Source organism: Musca vetustissima, unplaced genomic scaffold (genome assembly GCF_032173495.1).
Source record: "Musca vetustissima isolate MV318-11 ecotype Yass unplaced genomic scaffold, APGP_CSIRO_Mvet_v1 utg645876, whole genome shotgun sequence".
Taxonomy (NCBI): domain Eukaryota; kingdom Metazoa; phylum Arthropoda; class Insecta; order Diptera; family Muscidae; genus Musca; species Musca vetustissima.
In genome coordinates this window covers 4,949-13,941 of record NW_026873030.1, presented here as the reverse complement: position 1 = coordinate 13,941, position 8,993 = coordinate 4,949, and the positions used below count along the sequence as shown (strand labels likewise).

General features: G+C 34.4%; 2 long non-coding RNA genes across 2 annotated transcripts; one reads left to right on the top strand and one right to left on the bottom strand.

Moving 5' to 3' along the window:
• Positions 1–6,044: 6,044 nt before the first annotated feature.
• On the bottom strand, positions 6,045–6,304 carry LOC133322214 (uncharacterized). The gene is made up of 2 exons (XR_009754041.1): positions 6,269–6,304; positions 6,045–6,204 (listed from the first exon to the last, which is right to left on the bottom strand). It is a non-coding gene; the product is annotated as an uncharacterized LOC133322214 (long non-coding RNA).
• A 626-nt stretch (positions 6,305–6,930) lies between these two features.
• Positions 6,931–7,165, top strand: LOC133322221 (uncharacterized). Its single transcript, XR_009754042.1, has 2 exons — positions 6,931–7,001; positions 7,071–7,165. It is a non-coding gene; the product is annotated as an uncharacterized LOC133322221 (long non-coding RNA).
• Positions 7,166–8,993: the final 1,828 nt, after the last annotated feature.

The following is an 8,993-nucleotide window of genomic DNA, read 5'->3' as shown; positions in this document are numbered from 1 at the left end:
TTTTGGGAGACCCATCCATACAAGGCGTGGATTTTTTAAAGAATATTTTTTTGAATATTTTTTTTAAAGAATATTTTTTTGGGAGACCCATCCATACAAGGCGTGGATTTTTTAAAGAATATTTTTTTGGGAGACCCATCCATACAAGGCGTGGATTTTTTAAAGAATATTTTTTTGGGAGACCCATCCATACAAGGCGTGGATTTTTTTTTTAAAGAATATTTTTTTGGGAGACCCATCCATACAAGGCGTGGATTTTTTAAAGAATATTTTTTTGGGAGACCCATCCATACAAGGCGTGGATTTTTTAAAGAATATTTTTTTGGGAGACCCATCCATACAAGGCGTGGATTTTTTAAAGAATATTTTTTTGGGAGACCCATCCATACAAGGCGTGGATTTTTTAAAGAATATTTTTTTGGGAGACCCATCCATACAAGGCGTGGATTTTTTAAAGAATATTTTTTTGGGAGACCCATCCATACAAGGCGTGGATTTTTTAAAGAATATTTTTTTGGGAGACCCATCCATACAAGGCGTGGATTTTTTAGAATCCATACAAGGCGTGGATTTTTTATATTTTTTTGGGAGACCCATCCATACAAGGCGTGGATTTTTTAAAGAATATTTTTTTGGGAGACCCATCCATACAAGGCGTGGATTTTTTAAAGAATATTTTTTTGGGAGACCCATCCATACAAGGCGTGGATTTTTTAAAGAATATTTTTTTGGGAGACCCATCCATACAAGGCGTGGATTTTTTAAAGAATATTTTTTTGGGAGACAAGGCGTGGATTTTTTAAAGAATATTTTTTTGGGAGACCCATCCATACAAGGCGTGGATTTTTTAAAGAATATTTTTTTGGGAGACCCATCCATACAAGGCGTGGATTTTTTAAAGAATATTTTTTTGGGAGACCCATCCATACAAGGCGTGGATTTTTTAAAGAATATTTTTTTGGGAGACCCATCCATACAAGGCGTGGATTTTTTAAAGAATATTTTTTTGGGAGACCCATCCATACAAGGCGTGGATTTTTTAAAGAATATTTTTTTGGGAGACCCATCCATACAAGGCGTGGATTTTTTAAAGAATATTTTTTTGGGAGACCCATCCATACAAGGCGTGGATTTTTTAAAGAATATTTTTTTGGGAGACCCATCCATACAAGGCGTGGATTTTTTAAAGAATATTTTTTTGGGAGACCCATCCATACAAGGCGTGGATTTTTTAAAGAATATTTTTTTGGGAGACCCATCCATACAAGGCGTGGATTTTTTAAAGAATATTTTTTTGGGAGACCCATCCATAAAGAACATTTTTCAAGGTCTATCAGAGGCGTGGATTTTTAAAAAACATTTTTGCAAGGTTTATCATCGGCGTGGATTTTTAAAAAACATTTTTGCAAGGTTTATCATCGGCGTGGATTTTTAAAGAACATTTTTCAAGGTCTATCAGAGGCGTGGATTTTTAAAGAACATGTTTGCAAGGTTTATCATCGGCGTGGATTTTTAAAGAACATTTTTCAAGGTCTATCAGAGGCGTGGATTTTTAAAGGACATTTTTGCAAGGTTTCTCATCGGCGTGGATTTTTAAAGAATATTTTTAGGGTCAATAAAAGGCGGGGATTTTTTAAAGAATATTTTTAGTGTAAAAAAATGGCGTGGATTTTTTAAAGAATATTTTAGTGTCCAAAAAAAATGACGTTGATTTTTTAAAGAATATTTTAGTGTCCAAAAAAAATGGCGTGGATTTTTTAAAGAATATTTTTTAGAGTCTAAAAAAGTTGTGGCTATTTTTAAAGAATATTTTTAGGGTTTAGGAAAGGTGTGGCTTTTTATTATAGAATACATCAATAGAAATCTTCAAATCCATGTAGAGATATACAATATTTTATAAATTCAATTCGTTTATTAAAATTTAAATTGTAAACAAAATTGAAACGAATTTCTGAAAACAAAAGAGTCACGTTGCCGGTTCATATCCAGTGATGATTGTCGCATCTCCTTCTTAACCATAATAAGCAGCAGGATAACCATAGCTATAGGTAGCTGGATATCCACCATAATAGAATTGTGGTGCTGGGACTGGTTCAGGACGAGCCTCTGGGACAGGAGCTGGAACAGCAGTGGCCAAGGCAACCAAGGCGGCGAACAACATGAAGAACTGGAAAAACAATGTATATTATTTCTCAAGATATGATGCTATTGGAAATCCCAAAAATGTACTTACAGTTTTGAACATTTTAGAAGAGTTTTGAAATGCACTTGTCACTTGTTTAAGAGTGATAATATAATTGATGTTTCAATGCTGGATGATACCTTTATATAGAGAAGTTTATGGTATTCTGAGGAAAGATAAATTGTGTTTGGACAGAAGTAGGATTAATTGCTGAGAAATGCGATCATAATTGATATTCATCTCAGGTGTGATATAATTTCTATGGACATTAAGAAATTGAAAATTAAATGTTTCACAGTTCTGAAACAAAAAAATCTATACTAAATTTTTTTTAGAAATTGAGCACCGATCATCATAAGCATGGTCAACAAAGATTATTGAATATTGCTAATAGTGTGGACCAGAATGCCTCAGTATTTTAGGATTTCATCTAGGCTTATGGAGAAGGTATATTCAAAGATGATCTGTGTTTGGAAGGCATATTACGAGTACTATTGGAATATTTTGAAATCGGTTATCGTTGCAACCATGCCACCAGGCAGGCTTCGTGCTGACACTTTTGAATCTAATTTAAATTGTCTGAAACGAATTTCGTCTAAAGGCAAAGTTTCTAGTAGGAAGATATGCTGCCCAAGGATATTCTTATAATATGAAATTACACCCAAAATAGTTGAAATACGTGCCCAAAATACTGCAATCTGGAAGGTGCTGTTAGATGGGCTATACCATAACGTAAACCTATGAATCCTATTTTCAAATTCTATCACACATTTAATATACGCTCCACCTTACGATTGAGTGTACAAGTATGACACCATAACGCTTCGTCAATAATCCACATCATACAAAAAAAAAACTAAACTTATCCGAATAGTTCAATAGTGCTCAATAAGTAGTTAATATTCCGATAGAGTAGTTCAATAAAAAAATTCAAAATAATAACAAAAACTAATAATAAATTGCATTTAATTTTCATAACAATGACAACATCATCTGATGCGACATCGTACATAATTAATTTATTTATGCAACTCCTGAGTGGCGCCCAACTATAAATAGAGCACCCAATATTGTTAGCAGCATACATTCTGTTCACAAGTTTTGTACAGTACCAAACCAACACAAAAATGTTCAAAATCGTAAGTGATTTGTATTCAAATTAGTTGTTGTTTTAAAAGCTTTATAATTTTTTATTTTTTAGTTCTTCCTGTTGTTCGCTGCCTTGATGGCCTTGGCCGTTGCCGTTCCCACTCCAGTTGCTAATCCCGAACCTTTGCCAGCACCTCAAGTTTATTACAGTGGCTATCCTGCTGCCTATACTTATGGATATCCTGGTGTATACTATGGTTAAGCTTGTTTAGCATTTGGGAAATTGGAATTGTCTATGTAACATTGAGTGAATAAACGAGGAAATAAAAATAAAAAAAATATTCCTTAAAAAATCCACGCCTTGTATGGGGATGGGTCTCTCAAAAAATATTCTTTAAAAAATCCACGCCTTGTATGGGGATGGGTCTCTCAAAAAATATTCTTTAAAAAATCCACGCCTTGTATGGGGATGGGTCTCTCAAAAAATATTCTTTAAAAAATCCACGCCTTGTATGGGGATGGGTCTCTCAAAAAATATTCTTTAAAAAATCCACGCCTTGTATGGGGATGGGTCTCTCAAAAAATATTCTTTAAAAAATCCACGCCTTGTATGGGGATGGGTCTCTCAAAAAATATTCTTTAAAAAATCCACGCCTTGTATGGGGATGGGTCTCTCTTTAAAAAATCCACGCCTTGTATGGGGATGGGTCTCTCAAAAAATATTCTTTAAAAAATCCACGCCTTGTATGGGGATGGGTCTCTCAAAAAATATTCTTTAAAAAATCCACGCCTTGTATGGGGATGGGTCTCTCAAAAAATATTCTTTAAAAAATCCACGCCTTGTATGGGGATGGGTCTCTCAAAAAATATTCTTTAAAAAATCCACGCCTTGTATGGGGATGGGTCTCTCAAAAAATATTCTTTAAAAAATCCACGCCTTGTATGGATGGGTCTCTCAAAAAATATTCTTTAAAAAATCCACGCCTTGTATGGGGATGGGTCTCTCAAAAAATATTCTTTAAAAAATCCACGCCTTGTATGGGGATGGGTCTCTCAAAAAATATTCTTTAAAAAATCCACGCCTTGTATGGGGATGGGTCTCTCAAAAAATATTCTTTAAAAAATCCACGCCTTGTATGGGGATGGGTCTCTCAAAAAATATTCCTTAAAAAAAATCCACGCCTTGTATGGGGATGGGTCTCTCAAAAAATATTCTTTAAAAAATCCACGCCTTGTATGGGGATGGGTCTCTCAAAAAATATTCTTTAAAAAATCCACGCCTTGTATGGATGGGTCCCTGAAAAAAATATTCTTGAAAAAATCCACGCCTTGTATGGGGAAAAATCCACGCCTGGGTCTCTCAAAAAATATTCTTTAAAAAATCCACGCCTTGTATGGGGATGGGTCTCTCAAAAAATATTCTTTAAAAAATCCACGCCTTGTATGGGGATGGGTCTCTCAAAAAATATTCTTTAAAAAATCCACGCCTTGTATGGGGATGGGTCTCTCAAAAAATATTCTTTAAAAAATCCACGCCTTGTATGGGGATGGGTCTCTCAAAAAATATTCTTTAAAAAATCCACGCCTTGTATGGGGATGGGTCTCTCAAAAAATATTCTTTAAAAAATCCACGCCTTGTATGGGGATGGGTCTCTCAAAAAATATTCTTTAAAAAATCCACGCCTTGTATGGGGATGGGTCTCTCAAAAAATATTCTTTAAAAAATCCACGCCTTGTATGGATGGGTCCCTCAAAAAATATTCTTTAAAAAATCCACGCCTTGTATGGGGATGGGTCTCTCAAAAAATATTCTTTAAAAAATCCACGCCTTGTATGGGGATGGGTCTCTCAAAAAATATTCTTTAAAAAATCCAGGCCTTGTATGGATGGGTCTCTCAAAAAATATTCTTTAAAAAATCCAGGCCTTGTATGGATGGGTCTCTCAAAAAATATTCTTTAAAAAATCCAGGCCTTGTATGGATGGGTCTCTCAAAAAATATTCTTTAAAAAATCCACGCCTTTTATGGGTCCTTAGAAAAATATTCTTTAAAAAATCCCCTTGTATGCCTTTTAAAAAATATTCTTTAAAAAATCCACGGGTCCTTATATTCTTAAAAAATCCACGCCTTGTAATGGGTCTCTTCTATTCTTTAAAAAATCCACGCCTTTTATGGGTCCTTAGAAAAATATTCTTAAAAAATCCACGCCTTTTATGGGTCCTTAGAAAAATATTCTTAAAAAATCCACGCCTTGTATGGGGATGGGTCTCTCAAAAAATATTCTTTAAAAAATCCACGCCTTGTATGGGGATGGGTCTCTCAAAAAATATTCTTTAAAAAATCCACGCCTTGTATGGGGATGGGTCTCTCAAAAAATATTCTTTAAAAAATCCACGCCTTGTATGGGGATGGGTCTCTCAAAAAATATTCTTTAAAAATTGCACGCCTTGTATGGGGATGGGTCTCTGAAAAAATATTCTTTAAAAAATCCACGCCTTGTATGGATGGGTCTCCCAAAAAAATATTCTTTAAAAATCCACGCCTTGTATGGATGGGTCCCTGAAAAATATTCTTGAAATATACATGCCCTGTATGAATGGGTCCCTAGAAAAATATTCTTGAAAAAGGCCAGACTCCCCTGACAGGAAAAATATTTTTTTAATTAAAATTTATTAAAAATTAAATTTTTATTTAAAGTGCAATTTAAACCAATTTCTGAAGAAAATAACTTTAGATTTGTCCGGTCGATTTCCGTTGGTCCTTGATTATCGAAATTCCTTAACCATAGTAAGCAGCGGGATAACCATAGCTATAGGTAGCTGGATAACCACCATAATAGAATTGTGGTGCAGGGACTGGTTCAGGACGAGCCTCTGGGGCAGGAGCTGGAACAGCGGTGGCCAAGGCAACCAAGGCGGCGAACAACAAGAAGAACTGGAAAAATAATTTTCATTATATTCCAGTAATTGTCAATATTCGAAATTCAAATTCTACTTACGATTTTGAACATTTTGGATAGTTTTGAAATTTACTTTTTCACTTGTTGATAGTGGAAATGTGTTTTGTCACTTCAGTGCCAGAATAATTCTTTATATAGAAAGTGAGGGTGGCAGATCAAATATCAATATTGAAGTAACTGATTTCAATACGTATGGGTAACATGGGTATTCTGCACATGTACCATACACTTTAGATGAATAATAATATTAATAAATTCAACAGCATCATAGACGTTTTGACTGAAACTTCGAGGAGATTTATTACGAAATAACTATTGCGCAGTTAGAAGGCATGTATTTTTTAAGAATACTTTTTAGTGGATCAAATATTTTATTTTTTAAAGAATATTTTTCTAGGGCACCAATTCATACAAGACGAGGATTTTTTAAAGAATATTTTCTAGGGACCAATGCGTTGAAATTTTTTCAAGACTATTAGGGAAAGAATTCTAATAAATTTAATTAATTCTCCTCAAACACGCCACTCTGTCTGAACAATACCACACGTGTTCAAAATTGAATGCATTTATTTCATTTTAAATGTAGCGAACATGAGGAGAATAACAATTGAATTCCGTTCATATGATGAAGTTCCGTATTAACTTCTTAGATCATCATCACCCATACTCATTGCTATATAAGGCAATTATCAAACTTCAATACGACAATTCAATTTTCACTCTCAAACAAGTGACAAGTGCATTTCAAAACTCTACAAAAATGTTCAAAATCGTAAGTAAAATTTGGGATTCCCAATAGCATCGAGTCTTGGGAAATAATTAAAAAAATATTTTTTTCCAGTTCTTCTTGTTGTTCGCCGCCTTGGTTGCCTTGGCCACCGCTGTTCCAGCTCCAGCCCCAGTGGCTCGTCCTGAACCTGTGCCAGCACCACAATTTTATTATGGTGGTTATCCAGCTACCTATAGCTATGGTTATCCTGCTGCTTATTATGGTTAAGAGGATATGATCGCTTCGGAATTGACTCGATTGGAATCTGAGATAAATTGGCATTTTCAGAAATTCGTTTAATTTTTTTGAAATAAAAATTTTAAATTGAAGAAATTTTGTGTGGTGTGAATATGAAAATTGTCTTGAATTGTTAGAAATTCAGTATTGGGGGTCTCACCTTTAAGCTGATGAAAATTCGACTTCACGTATTAACCACTCTCCCTCAACATTTAATGTTTTTCTTTTTTGAAAATCTACACTATAGATTTTTTGCAAATATTACTGGTAATCCTAGAGTTGCTTACATTCGGCTGGTCTCCAACAACTTCGGCTTGCCTTATTCGTCAACCTTCCATGACTGTGTTCACTTCTTATTTTTTGTTATTGTTATATATATATATATATATTGCTGTGGAGCCACCTAGTGAAAATTATCATTGGCGATGATGCACCACCTGGCGGTGCTTTGTGTAATTTTGCTGTATAGTGCCATCTACAGGGTTCTAGTAACAATTAGTATAGCATTTCCGGATTTGGTGTATGAATTAACTATAGGACATGCTCTGACATCTAGTGGCGTATTAGAGTTTAGTGTCAGTAAAATTTTCAATTTTCAAATTGGGAAACTTAGAGGTCCATAGAACCATTGCAAATGCTATTCCATAAAAAAATCATTTACTGGACTCCATCATTTTCGACATTAATTCTGGTACTTCTAAACAATCAATATATAACCCATGCTAACTGTAGTATTGGATTGGTTTGGGAATATACTTCATTTGATATTCGGGTCACTCAGTGATTATAACTTTTCAATAAAGGTATAACAATTTTTGCATACCATATTCGGTCGTGACAAGTATTATTGACATTAGCCGAATATTCCTTTAGGAAATATATTACAAAATGTGTTAGAAAATAGAAACCTTGTTAAGTTCGGCAGGTTCTGAAGGTTATACCGAATATCTCAATATTATGCGACATATCATGGCTTCAAAAACACACAGATGGACACAGCTAAAACTTCATAAAATTGTATTCCCAACATAGCGACTTTAAATTCGGTCGGACCAATCCTCCAAAATGAGGTGGGCATTCAAAATACCTAAAATTGATAGGGTAGGCCAAATTGTTGTCACAGAAAAAGAAAATACCAAGTAGAGGCTCAGATTGGAAAAATGATCCACTTCCTTGAAAATACCGAAAAATTAGGGTGATTTTTGCAATACAGTGGATATCGGATAAGGAACTAAAAAAACGGAGATTTCTTTCTTATATGCGTTTTTTTCTTATATGGATTTATCGGATATAAGAAAGTATAAGCTCGGTGTTTTTGATAATCTTTGTTATATGCGATTTTTTCTTATTTGAGATGTGCTTATATCCGATATCTACTGTATGTAGAAACATCGATTAATATTGAAAGTGTTCTATGAAGAAGTTTTTTTTACCGACAAAGTCCCGGATTACCAAATTACAGCCAAGGAGTATGGACGGTAGGTTGATATTAAGGCTAATATGGTTAAAGAAGAAGAAGAAGAAAAAAAAAACAAAATATTGAATGGAGGGAGGAGGAGGCGGTAGCTGGGGGACATTTCGGTTTAAAGTTTTGGGTAGACAGAGAAAAATAAACAAAAATTAAACCAGTGATCGGAGCAGTATAGTCGGACGGGACCAGTGTTGCCAATTTAGCACTTTTAGTGCTAGATTTAGTACTTTTTGAACTCGTTTAACACCAAAAAAATTGATCTAGCACCTAGCACTTTTTTTTAGCAT